Source organism: Eucalyptus grandis, chromosome 5, assembly GCF_016545825.1.
Source record: "Eucalyptus grandis isolate ANBG69807.140 chromosome 5, ASM1654582v1, whole genome shotgun sequence".
Taxonomy (NCBI): Eukaryota; Viridiplantae; Streptophyta; class Magnoliopsida; order Myrtales; family Myrtaceae; genus Eucalyptus; species Eucalyptus grandis.
In genome coordinates, this window is record NC_052616.1 from 34,377,685 (window position 1) to 34,397,119 (window position 19,435).

Sequence of the window (19,435 nt, forward strand, 5' to 3'; positions counted from 1 at the left end):
ATTAAAAATGAATTTTCAAAAAGAAAATAAATAATAACAGACAAATAAAAATAAAAATAAAAATAAAAATAAAAAATGATCAAAAGAAATGCATAGAGGAAAATCAAATCAAAAACCGAATAGCGGAACTTCAATTTTAGGTTTTAACTAAATACTAAAAAATATTGTCATTTTCTTGGAAAATGACTTATTGAAAATATTTTCTAGAAATACCACATTTTGCACAAAATGAATGGGATCCTAATTGTAGCTTAACTTGTAGCACTTTCCATAACTGTAAACTTTTTAGGGCAGATAAAGGATATGGAAATGTGTAACAAGTCGCGGAGAATTTAAGAAAAAGGAAACAAAGTGGGGAAATAGACAAATTAATAATAAACTTCACTTCTTGACGCTGCTGAAAACACCCCTTCCTCCCGTTAGACTAAGGACAGAAAAGATGGAAAATTATTTCCATTAACCTCCATTAATTTTCATGGTTATGTGTTGGAATATTTAAAGCACCACAACATCCAGAATCACTAGGAAACCTCACCCATCGGTAATCAACCTTAGGAATTATAAACCTCCAGTAAACTATAGCTGTCAATTGTCATATTTCTCAATTTCAAAGTGGATCTTTGTAGATACAAAATCGGCAACAAGAGCAAGTTCAGAAATTGACATAATGCATGCCTCAGAGCTTCTTGAATAACGACTGTATTGAGCCGCAGCCACCAAACTTGTCGTTTGCACAGCCATGACATACTTCCTTTATATCTGAAAAAAAAAAAGGCAAGATTCACCTAATCATTCATGAATGAACATGGTTTAGGAAAGTCTAGTTTTATTTCAATATGATCAACAGATGTACCTATGATCGATAATGCTGCAGCACACATTATGCATGGTTCACATGTCACATAAAGGAAGCATGCTGGAAACTCCTTTGCAACTTCTGCAGCCAAAAATCCAGTCCTCTGCCACTATTCAAGAACATAAAGTGCTTCCATCTTTGCATGTCTTGCTGCCCATGAAAGCCCAAGGAGAAAAACAAAGCAAGCAAATCAAAGGACCCTTGTCAGGGAGATAGCTGCTCTTAGTGTATTTTCAACATAATTAAGAGATGCATTTCAAGGAAGAAGTCTTTCCCTTCAAGTTAACCGATTGAGAGTATATATACGATTAATCGAGGCATACATCACATGAAGTTAACAAGTTTTGCTTGCTTGAAGTTGCTGAGAATCCGACATAGAAAAAGAGGCTTCTTATTGGATAAGCCACATCCACCTTTTCTAATAGTATTATTACACATAACCCTGTAGCAAGGTGCCTTTGTTTTTTATTAAACTCCGCAAGATACTAAAAGGGCCAAATTTTTTACGTGCCATCTACTCATTACTACCCCTAAAATCATTCATAGTAGTGTACTATCACCACATGCCTGAATGATTGCAGAAATAGACTATTAGATAAACGATGATCTCTGCTAGAATCCAGGTTTAAACTGTATGTGTAAATAAGGTCATGTTATGATGAAGTAAGCCCATTACAGCAACCAACTTTCATCGTACTATGCTCTCTAAAGAGAAATTTTTCTCAAAAGGTGCTGAGTTGGAATCCCATTATAAAGGTAGCTTCAAAGCTATTCTTTCCATAGCGCTTGCTTTTCTTGGGAATTTCACTTAGCCCTTTAACCAGTGCTTTTCGAGGGAATTCTTTCTAGGCCAACAAAGGCACTATTTCGCTTACCAACACCCCTCGCTAACTGGTTACCTTCTGTGACCCTTCCATCGGTGGGCCGTGGCTTAGTTTTAGAGGTTAGTTACACATCTATCTCACTTGTCTAACCAAGGAGCACGCAGATCCCAAAAACACTTAGTTTCCCCTCCAAAAATTACTTTTCCAGTCGGGGAACGTATTAGTTATTTACCTAAACGAGTAGGTCCTTGAGCGGATCCCACGTTAGCCCCAAGATGTTGGTCTCTAACTAGAAAAGTAAATAGCTGAGCTTGAGAAGCTTCTGGCCCAGTAGGCCTGTAAAATTCACTAGGATAAGCGGTATTATTGAACCAAACAAAGCAACAAGCAATGAAACCAAAAACAGATAAAGCAGCTAAACTACCTCTTAAAAGGAATTACAATGATCACAATGCATTTTAATACCATTTAAGTTTACCAAAAATCTAGCTAACATACGGCCTAAGAGATCAATGTTAGTAACTTCCCAATAGCAGATAAGGACCGTAATATGGCTCCAAACAGAGCACAATGGCAAATGAAAAACGTAAAACATCGTGCATAATAAAGCAAGATTATTGTTATCGTGAGCCATAGCCATTTTTTATGAAGTGTAATGAGAACAAAACCATTTTCAGCTGATAGCGAGTTGAAAATTCCACATACTATTAGATTTGATCAGATATAATATTTTATCACCTATTAAAGAAATATTAAGGTAGAAATATAAAATGATCAACACGAAACTTGGAGTGGATAATTCAAGGGTATTTATTCAGTACAATAAGAAAGTTATGTTGGCCAAAATTTATTTGAGGGGCTGGTGAAGCAGTGATAAACATACATCTTGTGTCTCCCTAGTCCTGTTTCTTCCTACCGCAATAAAGTTCCCATCCTCAACAATCACACAGCTGTTCAGTCAAAAAGTACAATTTGAAATCATTCACTAATTGAGACTGAAATAATAAGGATCTTATTTAGAAAATAAAGTAACATATATGAAATGCACCCGGTAACTGAAAGCCATCATCTTACCCTAGTGGAACTTCAACGCTGTCCAAGGCAAGCTTTGCCTTGTATAAGAAAAGCAAATAGGCCTCGTTACTTGTTAGGAGAAAAAAAAATGATGATAAGAGTCAGAAATTCCCTCGTGCATGCGTGCCTGCATACAGGCAATTTAAAGAAAATGAGCAAGATGCAAGAAATATTTCATTATCAATGTGCAGCTACTAATGAAATGAACGCATGTCCCATAATTATGATCGAGATCTTGCAGATACTGTATAATAGACAGGTCACAAGCTTCCAAACAATGATTGTCACCACATACTCATCCTGTAATTCATATGCAAATCACACCTAACTGCTAAACAGATATGGCTCCTTTTGTCTCTATTTTGTTGAATAACTTATGCAAACTCTGTGTTTCTCATTCTCTTTTTCTTTTTCATATCCACAGGCCACAGGGCGAAAGAAAATAACCACCTAACTAGTTATCAATGAGCACAACCGACGTTTGTATTACTCTCACACTCCATGTAAATTTGGTTTTCAATCGACCCTAGTTGCCAAAGTCAACGAGTGGCAAAAGGACTTGACTGTCAAGCAACCTTTCCTGGTGGCTTGCTGTCTCACTTCTTCATTCCTGTATAGTTTTGCCTCTTCAAAGTGCCTCACAGAACTTAGCGACAGAGTCTTATCAGACTCCTAACCCAGTAATTGAATTTTCTCACAATTCAATCTTCCTGGCAAATCTATCACCCACTGAGAGGTATCCCACCCTCCCTCTCCCTACCTCCCTTCCTCCCTCCCACTCTCTCTCTCTCTCTTCCGTATTGCTAGTTATCCGCAATGCCTGATTTTGCGTTAGGGAGTTCTCAACATCTAGCACCCAGATTGGCTCAGTTTTTTTGTCTGAAAGGGGGACAGAACCAACCCGTGTGCAGCCGACTTCCCATTGTTTCACTTGTCCTCGCTTATTTTTACTTTAAACCTAGACCTCACTTACTTCTTACAATAAATTGCCACCTATGAAAGAAAAGAAGAAAGAAAAGCTATACCTTCTAAGGATTGTTGCTAATTTTGCATCGTGTAACGGCAATTACCAATGGATTCCCCACGAAGCATCTACAGACTAAACTTACGAAGAAACACTTATTCAACTTCTCTCGAACAAATTCAGCGACACATACTTCGAGTTCCCAGACAATTTTAGCATCATAGAATCAATTTCAAAATCTCAAGTTTTACATCAACTAATACAATTAGGATGTATCATGCATTACCTCATCTATAGCAAGGTGCAAGAAGCCCAGAACCCTGCAGAGAATTGTCGCCTCAAATCGCCAGTCTTCATCGCCATCAGTTTGCTATGGACTCTGTTCCAAGAAGGCTAAATACTTCTGTTTGTTGCCTTCGTTGGTAGGTGGCGATCTTACATTGGTCAAAGCTTGGTGGTGTCGGATGGAAGATGAGCAGTGATGATGCTGAAAGTAGCGTTGGTGGGGTTCGCAGTTTGCCGATGGCGGAGAATAGAGGATTTAGCAACCAAAAAAAAAAAAAAAAAAAGGAAAGACATATTATACTTGGGTTTAAAACCCAAAGGAAGAAGATGGGGAGAGAAAAACTAAAAACATCAGCTGAGTTCACATACCTACGAATTGCTTCTTTAGCATGTTTTGATCATTCTAACAACAAAAGCTGCAAGCCAACACTACCATTCTTATCTCTGCCAATCGAATTGGAAGCCAACATAGTCTTGGTTTGCATGCCTTGAGGGACAATAGGCTTATAATTTCTCTTTGGTACTATTTGACATTTTTCCTCGGCACACATTTGACAATCTTGCAAGTCTTTCTGTAGATCTGTTTCGATCGAACTATCTTCATGCATAAGTGAAATCTTGGCTTCTGAATCTGTTGATTCGAAAACAACCTCATAGAGTAAAGCTGGATCCATTAGCTGATCATCTCGAAGCACAATCTTTAAATCTTCCTCTAATTGCACGCATATAATTCGGAATCCTCATTTTTTCACAATTCGACTTGATATGGTTAGGCTAAATTGTACATAACTCCTGTCAATTTGACCAAAATCGACTACTCCCCAGAGCTGAGATGGTGTGAAATATTGAAGCCAGATACGGTCCGAATTCGACAAAAAGGTATCGTAATGTGGTACCCAATAATTCTGACATTCGCCATTAACACATGGTACAAGCTGAAAAGGCTGTCCCTTTTTTTGTTCATCATTACCAAGAGCAACATAGAGAGCAAATCCAAGAAATTTGTCGTACAATTTCTTTGAAGCCATGAAAGATACGGAATCCCCTTCAATGGGAAGGACCCACTTTGGCATCTCTCTTCTAGGGAGAGTAATTAGGTAATGAGGGTAACGAAGAGGACTCTGTTATAAGAGTAGACGATTAGAAAGTACCAAGTCTATTATCATCACCCAAAATAGAAAATTCAATTTCAATTTAGTAAGTAATCCTAGTAAATTCCACTTTGAACTAGCGCTCTATAAATGAGTAGAGATCCAAATAGTCCATGCTTCGTTAATATACAAGTCTCATGTGATAGAAATCATTCCCATAAAAGTACAGTAGCCACCTCCATTAGAATGAATTTGGCATCCACTGATTATTCAAGCCAATGACATATATGCAATATTCCTCGTTCTTGGTTCTTGGTATTGTTAGTCTCAAATCAACGCCATATACTGATTATTTACGCTAAGATATAGACTATATGGTGGGACATTTCTCTTTCTTGGTTAACTTTTGTAATGTATTGGTTTTCATTTTACACCATCCACAAGATAACTGATTTACGGCACTCCATTTGAAATTATGCGTATTATATGTGCTCTAGCCTTATCAATAAATGCGCAATTTAAAATGATTAATTAATAAAGTTTTTCTTGGCTACGTAATAACTAAATTTATTATGTGAATTACCTTATTATATATGATTAATTGCTACGTAAGTTAATTATGCCGCTATGTTTCCTAACTTTATTTGATTTTTAATTAATAGTTAATGGTTAAAAAAAAAATAGTAAATGACAAAGTTTGTGTATAACTGTAGAAATGAATTTTTTAAGTTATAGTCGTAGAGAACATAAATGTTATGTATTTGACTAACACTTCTTATATTTTTTTGAACAAAATACATGTCGAGGGAGAAAAACAGAGACAATGATTGTGCGACACACGATATAGCCATGGCATACTATTCTATTTAACTTTGCATTACTGTATTGATATGTCTTTAAACCTAAAGAGGTTTCATAAGTAGTGAACATGTTTATCCTCCTCGATCAAGGCCTCATTTCAAATCAACAAAATGGCACATTTTCTTTATGCAACTCCCAGGAACATGAACCTGCACGTCCTCAATAATTACCCCGTGTTAGCGGGCTTGGCCAGAGGAGAGATTGTCCCATTTAGTGGAGATTAGTTGGGTACTCAAAAAACTCTGGAATACCACATTGATATGAAAAAATTATTATTATTTTTTAAATATAATTTCTCTTGTGCGAAATGCGCAATCCTAGTAAAAGTTTGATCTCACTTCCTATTCGTTTTCTTTTCTTAAGCCTCCACTTGCATTTTCTGCTACTGCAATATATAAGCACACATTGAATCCATCATATACTCCACAGCGATGTGCATATGAGAGAGAGAGAGAGAGACTAACCGGGTAAAGTGGGGAAATATCAGGCATGGTCACCCCTCTACGGACAAAATCATGAAATGAAGTTAAATCTCCAGCATTTTGCATAGATTCGCAACCATCCGCCAAAAGACAATTCAAAAATGGTGGAAGCTCAGGAATCTCTTGTAATTGATGGCTTTCTCTAACACTCAAATGGAGCAAATGATGACGCTTATTGATGGATGTAGGAAGGATAGTTATATTATTTCCCCCGAGCAATAAAGTTTCCAAGAAAGGAAAACAGGAAAGATTCTCAAGAAACTTTACTTCGGACAAATTACATCCGTAAAGGTCCAACCAACGTAAATTTGAAAGTCCGGTCTTCATACAGTGATCAGCTAAATCCTCGTACTTTGGAAACTCAATTAAATTTGTGCAAGAGTTGGCTTGCAAGTTTGAAAGGTTTTGTAACTTATAAATGCTAGATGGAAGAGTTACTAGGTTTTTGCAATGATATATATACATAATCTCCAAAGAGACAAGATTTTCTATTGATGAAGGAAGTTCTTTAATAGCGGTCCCCTGTAAATGAAGTTGTTTCAAGCCTTCGAGTTTATGAGGAATATTAGGGAACCTTTCAAATTTTGTGCAATTTTCAAGGTGGAGAACTTGGAGGTTTTTTTACTTGAGCACATTTGGAAAAACACTAAGTTCGGGACACTCACATAAATTCAACACTTGTAACTTGTCATGATATGCAATGGACTCGTGGGCCTCTACCAAGTTTTTGCAATACATGAGATTCAATTGCTCAAGATTAGGAGTACATTGAATGTCGGGCATACAAACCAACGACTCACAGTGACTGAAAGTAATGTACTTCAAATTTTGGAAGTCCTGCAAAAGCAGCAAAAACAACTTTTGGTAAACATTCTGAAGGGATTAAAAAGGGCTATTTGTATGATGATGTTGCTTCCTTAAATCTAAACCGTGAAATTCTTGTTTGAGAATAGGTTGCTACTGTAGCATATCCAGTATTGATCTTTCAAGAAATTATTATATTTTAGGTCGTCAATCATAAATTTTGAGCAATCTGTTTATTTAATGCAGAGGTGATCTACTGCAAAGTCCATAAATAGGCCTATCCTAGTTGTTGTACATAGACGGGGGAGTCAATCATTTGCTCAAATTGGGGAAATGACGGTAATTCAATATTGGATGTCATTCACGTTATCCATAGTTTTATAATATTCATCATTAATAATATTATAATTAATATGTAGGGGCTTGGCTTGATTGACGATTGTAAAATTGACTACACAACACATGGGGGCATTGGTTTTCTTAGGGAAAGGATATGTCATAATTACATATCCTTTGACTATTACATAATCTATATTGAATTGGTGTATATGTGGGCCATAGCACTCTTCATGCGGAAGGAAGCAAGGAGCTTCGGTAGATCAGGCAACTAGAAACCATTAAAAAATTATTAAATAAAATTGTGTTAGACAACTATTAAAAAAATTAGACCTAATACGATTAAAAATCCCAAACCAATACATAGAATTACTCTAGATTAATTTTTGTTTTGTAAAAATCCTAAACCAGTACCAATCTGGGCAAAAAAAAAAAAAAATCTCAAACTAGTACTCCTAACCCAAATCTACCTTCCATTACCAAATGAAAATTAGTTTGGAATAAAATTGTGCCGTGTGTCATACAAGTGGCAATTGCAAAATTCAAATGAAGTGTCATGTAGTGAAAATGCGAATGTGGGCCACATGACAAAAAAAATGCCACATGTCATGCCATGTGATTACCATACAATCATATAGTGAAGTGCCACATGGCAAGTGTGGATGCTGGCCACATGACAAAACTATTCCACATATCATGTCATGCGGCAATCACAAAAGTAATGTGAGGTGCCATGTGGCAAGCATATGAGTGAAGACTCTACTAGTTTTGGCTTTAACTACATATCATAATTGAATGGGGGATACAAATACTATCTTAATGTATTTGTGTAAAATAAATAAACTTAAAATTTTATTAAGTCATCAAAGATAATGAAGCCAACTCTGAAAAACATTGGAAAGATAACAATAATAATTTCATACACTCAATTTAAAACCTAGCTTTGGCTTTCTATTGAGAAACTAGCAGTATGCCCCTACTGAATCATTTACATCGATTTAGTTGTGCACACATTACACTCATTAGTGGCAAAGCTCCTCACAAAATACTCTATTATATCCACTTAGAAGTGCTGCTCCTTAAGAAATGATTTAACAATGCTTTGTTTTACATAATGGTGCATTCAAACCTTCGACTGAGCTAATTTTATCGATGTTGGACCAATCCATGTTGTCAGGTATGTGCATTGAACAAGGCTCTATCACTTGATGACTACATGGTCTGCCAGTCAACCAGCTATTGTGTATATATATGTCAACGGGTAGGTTCGTCATATTTTTATTTCCTTTTTATTTGATCACTATACAATTTTTTTTTTGTAAAATAAAAAAAGTTCATACGTAAACAACCGACAGCAAATTGCATTTTGAATTTCTCCACTAGGTAGATTTGATCTTATTTTGAAATATATCTATTTTCGATAGTTAGAAATTTCAGGGTTAGAAAGTATGTTAGCTTTATCTATACTATTGTAAATGGTAAAGATGATATCCTACTCTAAAAGATTTCAATCCCTTTTTTCTTTATATTCCTACCATTAATTATCCTCAATTACTTATTTTAAAAATATTATATTATTGATAGATATGTGAAATTGATTATTTTATTTTTATCACTCACATATTTCAATATGAAAAGTCAAATTTTTCTAATGATGCAATGAACTTCATAAAAGAACTTCAAATCTTGAAATGTCTTTTGCTTTCCACATATATGTATAAAACTTCTTTGTATTGTGTATTTTATTGACAAAAATTGTTTTTTTTTTTGGGTAAAATTATTGACAAAAATTGTTTCCATTGAGTATTTCTAATAAAGTTGTTCGCATAATTTTTCAAATGCCAATTTTGCTGCACGTAAAAATATTTCTAACACAAGTTGTTAGGGTCATTTTGAAAGAAAATAGACAAGTGGTTCCTAAAACATGGGAACACTACTTCCTTTTGTGTACTAAGCCATATAATACGTATATACATATACAAAAGAGGTAGATGATAAAAAGGTCTATGCAGGTAAATGCTCACCTTAAATCGTTTTACAACTCCTGTGATATTGCCTTCGCTCATATTAAGTCCCACTAATTTCTTTGGACCAGAGGAAAATTCTGGAATCCACGAAGCACCAAGACATTCAAACCATCTTAGCCAATTGGGAATACATATAGGACTTTGGGAAGAATTATGCACATTGCGCAAAATGAGCAATCTCAACCTTCTCATTTTTGTAAAAGCATCAGGATTGATACATATGTCTATCGGCTCAAGTGACTCCAGCACTATGGCTTTTACAATACAGTCTCCCTGCATACGAGACACTTTAGGTTATGCATGTTTAATAATTACAATCAAAGATAGGAAGCAAAAGATTTAATCATATTTACAAGTCTTACCATGTCGTTTGATAAAACATTGAGAATATCATCATAAAGCCATAGTCTACTTCGTCTCATGGGTTCATCTCGACACTCTTGGTTCACAATATCTATACCCATTGCTTGAATCAAGTCATGCATTTGTAGTGGTCCGTTTTCAATGCTTATCAAGGACCTCTCAATGAGAATTTGAAATCCTACAGTTGTCTCAAAATCGCAACTATCAAGAACTTTCTTTATGTAGTTGCTATCCTTTCCCTTAAAGAAGCAGGCAATGTGGAGAAAAATCTCTTTCTCATTTTCCTCTAGTCCATTATAACTTATTTTGAGCACATCATTAATGGTTTTGTTGGGAATCCTAGAAAGTTTTTGTAGCGTACTTTCCCATACATCTTCTTTTCTACCACATAAGAAGGAACCCAGCAACTCAAGTGCTAACGGAAGGCCTTTAGCATAATGTAGAACCCTATCCACCAGATCTGTCCTGATTTCTAATTTTTGGTGTGTCGGAAAAGCATGACTGCTAAGCAACTTGCGAGCTTCATTGTCATCAAGTGCTTCAACCTCGAACACATGATCTTGATCAATCCCATGACAAGTTAGCAAATGTTTATCTCTTGTGGTAACAATGATCCTACTTCCATTACCAAACCACTTGCCTTCTTCTCGCCAAAGCATTTAATTGACGCAAGTCATCTACATCATCAAGGATAAGGAGAACTTTCTTGTGACGAAGTCTATGCTGTATTAGATTAATACCTCTATCAACACTAGACACTACTAATCTTTTTCGTAGTGATAAAATCTCATATAGTAATTTTTCTTGCAATTGAACTAAATCCCTAGAATCTTTGGAAGCTTCTCGAACATTTGCCAAAAGACATGATGTGACATCCAGAATTTTCAGTATTGTTTTCTATTAAATTAATCGGGCATTTCATTGACGTGTCTATAGGGTTGTTCTCAGAGCTGATCACTCTTGAGATAACTAGACTAGCTGGGTATGCCATTAAAGAATATTAAGGCAATAGACTTGAGAATTCGACCGGAATCGGCTTCTCGACCGTGTTCATCTTTAGAGGTCATTCTTGCACGATTAAAGATCGAATTGAGATCGGAGATAGGTCGGTTCGGCGAGATGTGTGGCCGATCGTGGGTGACTCCACTAAATTGGAAAATTCTCGTCGACCGGCACTAATTTGATTTTCTGTCGTTTTGGTACCCTGTGTTGGTAGTTGAGCCCTCGAGATTTTCACGACAATTGAGAGTCGCCAATGTGTCGAGTGGGTTCATTGTGGCTTGAAGAAAATCGACCACGAGTCAATTGCCTTAAAAGTTGAAAACTACCCGATGGTCTAGGTCACGCTAAAAACGCGCCGAATGAAAATTAACCGCCAACCCGAGTCCGATTTTTAAATTGAAGTTTTGGCCATGTCACAATAAATTTTAGAGCATCGACTCGGTCTCAGAAGATTTTTCGGAGGTCCCGAGATTTTTACGGAAATTGGGTTCGGACGTCGCGGAAATTTGACGGAAGTTCAGATTGGCTAAAGGAATGGGAAATTTGACTTTCAAGCTGAGCCGTTGTGTGTCGGGGATTCATAGAAAATCATTTGGGATTTTTCTACATCAAAATTGGACCTCAATTTGGAGAGAATGGTTGTGCGAAGTTTGCCCATCTCTCCCAAATTCGTGCACCCCCACCTACCACACAACCTTTGACCACTTGGCCTTCTAGTACAGAAAGTGTTTTTGATGGCTATCACGCCAAGTAATAATGCATGACTAAGAATGAGTTTTGGGAGATATTTGTGTGAGAATTAAAAGCCAAAGGGCCCCTCACTCATCTCCCTCTTATCCCCTCTTTCCTGCTGCCGTCCAAGACTTCTCATCTGGCTCCATTTCGCACGTTCGTAACTGCTGAGAACCCAGCGGAAGCGAGAACAGCAAGCATCGCCGGAAGAAGCAGCCCCACGTGTTCAGTCAAGGCCGCAAGACCCAGCTTGCCGATTGAATCTCCTCACTGCTTCGTGCGTTCAGCGAAGCCACCGTCCACCGAAATCCCACCATCGTTCCTCTCTCTTCTGCCACGAATCAAACCCCACCGAGAATTCCTCAAAGCTGCGTGTCTCCCTGGTCAACAGCAAGCTCACAGGAGCTCCTTCGTTGACCACTTGAAGTCGCGGCCACCGAAGACCCAAGAATTTTTGCTGCCAGCTCGTGTCTCCTTCGCGCGCAGCTCCATCATCCACCGAAGATGAAATCTCCACGCCAGCACACCAGTCAACGGTGCCCTCTCCTCCACCGTTTGTTGACCGAAGTTTCCACGCCCTTGCAGTCCACGCGCCTGCCTCCGCAACTCCATATGCGGCCAACAAATCCACCGAGAAACCAGTCTACGGGATTTCCAATCCAGCGAAATCTTCAGCAGTCTTCGGACCACCTCCTTCGCAGTAAATTAGGCCCAGCAATCCATCTCCTCCAGCAGCTCAGCCCAGATGAAGCCTGCGAAGTCTAAGTCCAGCACTTTCAGCAATTCGGGCCCAGCAGATTCAGCTCCGAAGCCCATCAGTCCAGCAGTTCTTCAGCCAATTTAATTCAAGTTGCAGCCCAGTAATTTGAGGCCCAATTCAGTAGAATTTTTACTGAGGCCCATCTCCTGCAGTCTTCAAGCCCAGTCCAATCCAAGTGAAGTAATTAGTCAAGCCCAGTTCAGCAGCCCATCAACTGAAATTGGAGGCCCAATTTCCAGCAAAGAAATTTGAAGCCCAAGTGAAGTCAGTCCAGAAATTTCAGCAGGCCCAATTCAACTTGAGTCTGGCCCAAAAGCAAGAACAAATCTCAGTTGGGCTGAGATTTGTTGGGCCAAGTCCAAGGCCCGGTCCAAGTTCGCCGGTGTCGTCGAAAGTCCTATTTCGGCCGCCGTCGCGTCGCCGTTGCGGTGATTCGGTCTCCGCTTTTGTCAAGTGAGTTTTACTCACTAAAGCTTTATTAGTTTGCTAATTATGCCTTAGGGTTGGTTAGATTTAATTACATGCACTTAGGTGGTTAGATTAGGTTAGAACAATTAATTTAGTGACTTAATGATGCATGTTAGGTGGTTAGACCTAGCTATTAGCAAGTAGAAATGTTTGGTTATTTATTGAATGCATCTCGGGATTTTTCCCGACCCGTTTCGGGCTCCAATAAGGCAATATAGGCCTAAATTGGATTTTTGATGTTTATTTATTTATTTTCGAAATTTATTTATTTAATTAATTATTTTCCGGAAATTCAACCGGGATGGTAGGTGACCGGAATTTCGTGCTGATCGTCATGGTGCAGACCGTTTATTTAATTGAGCTCTACGTTGTGTGGAATTGAATTTATTGTGGAATTTTAGGAATTGTCCTAAATTGTTTGTTATTGAATATTTGATTGGTAATGGCCAAGCATGGATATATATAGCGCCAGTACGTTGATGGGCTATATAGCAGGGAGAATGGTGAGAGCTAACTGAGAACATTATTGGTTGAGACCAATCAGGTACGATATTATTGGACATACGTGGTTCGGTGATTGGAAGTATCACGGCGAAAACGGCGCCTTAAAGAACGCACGTAAATGACTTATAGACAAACGTGGTTCGGTGATTATGGGAATATCACCGGTGAAAACGGCGCCTAAAGAACGCACGATGTTGTCTATAGCCGATGTCACCTTGGCGAAAACGGCGCCCTTGAAATGACACGTGGTTCGGTGATCAAGGTTATCACTGGTGAAAACGGCGCCTTAAAGAACGCACGGTGTCGGTGATCGGTATGTCATTGGCGAAAACGACGCCCGAGAAACACATGTGATTTGGTGAATGAGTACACCACTGGGAAAGCGTGGTATGAGTGGGAATGACCTAGAGAGGGTCTAATTGACATGTAATCGACTTAGTCGATTGATCAATGCTTGATCGGATGTCGTGAATGGTTTGAATGCTTGTGTTTAACCTTGAATTGCAGGTTGGAATTGAGGCCAAGGTAAGTCCTTTGACTCGTGTTGTGCTTAGGCAACCGTATGGCATATTAGTTTACTAATCGAGTCGTAGGGGGTAGGACTCGGCGAGACGTGATCTCATTGGTTATTGAATAACCATTTCAGGACCACGAGGAGAAGCTAAGGAAGAGGAAGCTGAAGGGGAGAAAGACTTTTGAAGAAGAAGAAGATCCAGAGAGGGATCTTGAATATAACCCGGATGTGGATTGAGATCCCATCCCTTTTGTGAACCCTGTCTTAGTGTAGATAGGTGTGAGACTTTTATGCTGTGAATAGTATTGTAAATATACTATGAGTGGTGATGTTAATGAAAGTGTGGTTGTGAATTTCAATATGAAAAATATGGCCTACTTTCCTATCCCATTGATTTATTGTCTGGAGATTTTAACTGCTTCCGCATGTGCTTAATAAATAAAAGGGTCGGCGATACTAGTCCTGGGATATCGCATTATAGAAATCGACCAAGGGAGAAGGATGTGTGCGTGCCCGAAGATCGGGGCGTGACACATGAACTCTCAAATTGTCTAAAAATAGCATTGTATAGAGCTCTTGCTAAAGTTGTCTTCCCAATGCCTCCTTGTCCCCATAATCCCAACATGATCGGGTCATCATTAGACTCAAGGTTTAACATTGATTTCAGCTTAACCACTCGAGAATCTATCCCAACCGGATGCTTAGCAACATGCAAAGGTGTTCGGTCTAGGCGAATGGAGATCTCCTTTACAATCCTTTGTATAAGCTCTGACTCATCTCTACCAAAAATGGAAAAAGAAATTGTAGCATTATTTTGGCGATAAGCAAATCACGAGCAATCACTAGCAAATTGACAAAGTAGTGCATCTCAATTTCACATGATCAAAGCAAAAACAAAATGTATTCCCACCGAGTAGAGCTCCATGCCAATTAAAACAAGTTCAAGCTTCAACTTTTAGTCATCCAAGTGATTAATGTAATTTTGGCTTATGCGTATTAAAATATTTAAATAATAAACTATGCAATAATCTAACAACTTAAGTTTTTAGTATAGTTGGTCGTGGTTCTGCCAAAATTTTACATGGTATCAGAATTGGAGGTCTTGAGTTCAAATATTTACGCGTCTCATTTGTCTCCCCAATTAAATTTCCATACTTGATACTAGGCAAAACACTAGACGAAGTGTGAGAGGAAGTGTTAGAATATTTAAATAACAAACTACACCTTGATTTAACAATTTAAATTTTTAGAAAGTTGATTGTGGTCTCACCAAAATCTTACAATGCATGACCATTTACTTACTTTAGCTTTTGATATTATATGTGATTTATCTACATGCTTGATAAAAAAGAGTTATTTACGATTTCGAATGGTGGTTAAACTTTCGATCGGAAAACTATTAAATACCCAAAGCATGTTGTCATTCCCTTACATGGCTTGTACACACTAATTATCCGTATATGGCATTGCGAACTTTCTTACGCCTCCCAAAGAAATGGGGCAAGTGCAATAACAACATTTAACATTTTGCCCATTGGTCCATCAAGTTCTAAGATTTAGACTTACAGTTACCTGTGTGTCAATTAATTTACTTTTATTTTTTTACAAACAATCTCTATATTTACATGTAAAAGAGATTAATTTCTTTCAAGAAATATGAATTCCACTCAACTTACCCATCACCTAGATGCCACCCAGATAAGTTACCAGCATCAAAAAGAGCTTTCTTCCATCTCTTCACTTCCTTCGAATCCTTTCCAAACTTGAACTCATGCTTGGCCAAAGCTCTCCCATAACTCTCTCTGCCCCCTCTAACTTCTCTGGGGTCCACTTTATAAAACACTGGTAGAACAATCAGGTCCTTTTGCTCCTTGCATTCCATAATCTTCGCTAGCTCTTCCAAGCACCACCGAGAGGAAGCATAATCGTCCGAGAAAACGATGATTGCGATGCATGACTCTTCAATGGCCTTCATAAGCGCTTGTGATATTTGATCTCCCTTCCTTAGTTCCTCACTATCGATGAAAGTGAATACTCCGTTCTGATCTAGAGCATTGTAGAGATGACCAATGAAGTTATTCCGTAGATCTGTACCTCTGAAACTTAGGAAGACATCATAAATCCCATTGGGTGTCGTTGAAGAAGCCATTAGATTCTTGAGTTTAACAATCAGCAATGACTATTAGCTTAAGATTTGGTAGTGTTTTCAGGTAGTCGCTCACTCTTAGATCTTCTTATTGATTTATTTTTATACTGGCACAAAGAGGCGTGATTTTTTTTTCTGGGTAGGTGTGAACACGTCGATGGACAAATGTCATAAGTGTGAACACGTGGACTTATTTTCACCACGGCTTTATTTTGATTCTATGATTGACACAAGCTTCTTCGTGGCCGACAAAAGTAGTGGAGAAAAAACTTTGGGTAAGTGGATTCTTGGCATCTTGTTGTAGGCTCACTCCTCAAGAAAACTTTGCTGACTTCCTCGAAATAGCAACCCCAACCTTTGAGTAGTTTCTTTTCTGCAGAGTAATAGTTAACACCTATGAAGCATGGACACGTTACCCTAACTTCCGTGTCGTGTCCAACACATATTGGAGAATGTCAGACACGTCGACATGCTCGGACACGGTTGGACTCGACACGTGTCGAACATGACACTGACACATGGTCAACGCGTGTCGAATTTTTTGACACGTGGTCAATTTTTCTCAACACATTTCGACACACATATCCGGAAGACAATGGAGGGTGGAGGCGAGGGAGGGCGAGGAGCAAAGACGAGGCCATGAGCGATGGCGAGAGATGGCCAGAGAAAGAGCCGAACAAAGAGAAAGAAAAGAGAGAAAGCAAACTCTTGTTGGCGAGACGAAGCCACGCAACGGACCACCGCGACGATGAGAGACGGCCAGAGAGAGCAAAAACTGAGGCGAGGGCCGCCACTGTTGCGATGGATCGGCGACGAGGAGGAGAAAGAGGAGGAGGAGAATGAAGAGGAAGAGGAGAGGAAGGGGGTCGTGCGGAGAGGAAGGGGGTCATGCGGCGAGGAAGAGGAGGAGAAGGATTGAGAAGAAGAGGAGAGGAAGAGAAGAGGAAGGGGTCGTGTGGCGAGCAGCGAGAAGGAGGAGGAAAAGGAGGGTGGCTAGGGTTTTTGATAAGGTTTTGGATAAGGAAACTAAAAAGTAATAAAAAGGGGGACTGATGGCGTGACTTTTAAGTTTGGGGGAGGGGAAGTGACAGCCTGTTTGTCAGGTGGTGGGGTAGGGAAAAAAAAAAAGTGAAATAAATTTGGGGTGGAGGAAAATGGACAAGGAAAAGAAGGGGGTGAACCTCAGTTGTGACTTTTTTTTTTTAATCGGAAAATTAAATAAATGAAGTTAAAAAATAATTTTGAAAAATAAAAGTATTGAATTTTGAATAATGATAAATTTTGGTCATTGTAGAAAATCATGGATTTATTTAAATAAATTGATTATAATTTCTTATTAGTCAATAGTTTCATCAATAACTTTTGTTAAAGTTAAAAACATGTTTCGCATTAACTATGAATATATCTTTCGAATTTATAATGAATTGATTTATTAATATTATTATTGTAAATTCATTGTATGCTCTTTTTTAATTAATTATTTTTTATGAATTTGAATCAAATTAATTAAAAATAAAAATAGTTATTTAATATGCAACGTGTCGCAACGTGTCGGAATTCTTTATTTTTTAGAAATGATGTGTCGACGTGTCGTATTGTGTTGTGTTACGTGTCCGTGTCGACTTTTGTCGGTCTACTTAGGTTAACACCGGGCTACTCAAATGAAATATAATACATATGACAACAGAGCATTCTAATAGTCAAATAATCACAACGTTCCTCACCAAATGTTAAAAGAGTCAGTTTTCATAGTTTATACCTCCAACCTCATGACTAGATTTTTTCTTGAAGACATTTCATTCATGATAAAAAATAAGAATCAAGTTTGTCAATAGCAGTGGGATGGGATCCTTAAACAAAAACATTTGCTTAATTTAGTCCAACGCTCACATCTTTTATTATAGTTTCTATTTAGATAATAGACCCATTTATGTTTGACACAATGCATTTGAACTAAACAAAGCTTGCTTGCGTTGAATAAAACAGGGGCCCGACTATGAACTTCTTCATTTTAATCAACCCGATGGAGAGCTCGACGTACCAGATGAACTGGAATTTACATCTCCAAAATCAATGTAGTTAGCCTCAATTTCATGACAGCACTAAATTGGTCGTAACTCCTTGCTGTGGAGTTAGATATGATTCAGACAAGATGGATCACGATCCCAAAAATTGTGGAAGTTTCGATAAAAAAATTTCAAGTTGAGGACTAGATGAGTCCAGCCCCACCAAGAGAGTGGACTGTTACGGGAAAAAAGATAAATTTGGTTTTTGAAGGGTTTTTGAAGGAGCAAAATATGGTCAAGAAATTTAGATTATACAAAATCCAACATGGTCAAACACTCATATAGGGACCCTCGTTCGATGGCCAAAAGACAGCAAACAAGGCCATCGGGAGTTTCAAAAGATTGATTCGGTCAAGTGAGCTGGACAGGGGGGAGATAAGAGGGGAAAAACAGGAAAGCATTCCGCGGTTCTTTTGTGAAAAGAGAGAAATACGAGAGATGGGGACTATTTAAAAAAGTAAAACCGATCGTGAGCTTCAAGGAGGGATGGCTTTCGGTGGCTGGGGAATTCAAAAGAGAGATTTTTGACCAAGAGTAAAAAAGTAAGGGAAAATTAGAATCGGACATGAATAGAAAGTGGTGAGTGGAACAAAAAACCTGAGAGTCCAAAGGTGTCCGATTCGTTTCTCATGCTATTTTGATGTGAAATTCGCTATGTCTTAATCCCCTTCGTATGAACTTGCCTAGGGAGGAATTATGTTGCATAATTGTTCCCTTTGCATGATGGTATTGGACTGAGTGTGTGTCATCCATGTTCAGCCCCTCGAAGTACCCCCAGAGTGACGTTGTTGTTTGTCTGGATGATTTTGCTTCATCCATTACGTTTCCGTTGCGTTAGATTTGCTTTTCCATTAAATTCAGTATGTGGGTAGTTTTTTATTTGCCGTTTTTGGAAGTACTTGTAAGACAAAATAATTCATATGCGGAAGCCAGGATCAATCGAAGACAAACCTCCAGCCATTGTTCTTGTTCGCGTTCGTCAGAAAACCTGAAATCAAACAAAATTGAGGACACTCTACTACCCAATTCACTCTCGTACTGATGGTGTATTCTGAATGAGAGAGTTTGAGTTAGACCTTGTGATCACCCGTCAGAAATGAACGTACGTTCCTATTTATACATCGTCTCCCATCAAGACGGGCGGTTGTCACGAAAGGGTACGAAGCGTGGATCGAACAGTCGCAACTTTAAGAGAAAATGCAGGTCTAAAATGTGGGATCACAAAAAAAAAAAAAATAACATTCTCCCACTTGATCCCATCATTTTCATCATACGA

The 19,435-nt window shown here is 38.3% G+C and overlaps 1 non-coding gene across 1 annotated transcript; it reads right to left on the reverse strand.

Annotated features, from left to right (window-relative positions):
* Positions 1 to 438: 438 nt before the first annotated feature.
* Positions 439 to 16,947, reverse strand: LOC104430420. Its single transcript, XR_005551575.1, has 11 exons — positions 15,624 to 16,947; positions 14,480 to 14,726; positions 12,102 to 12,344; positions 9,967 to 10,858; positions 9,602 to 9,877; positions 6,420 to 7,274; positions 4,373 to 5,124; positions 4,005 to 4,205; positions 2,755 to 2,881; positions 854 to 2,016; positions 439 to 759 (listed from the first exon to the last, which is right to left on the reverse strand). It is a non-coding gene; the product is annotated as a disease resistance protein RUN1 (transcript).
* Positions 16,948 to 19,435: the final 2,488 nt, after the last annotated feature.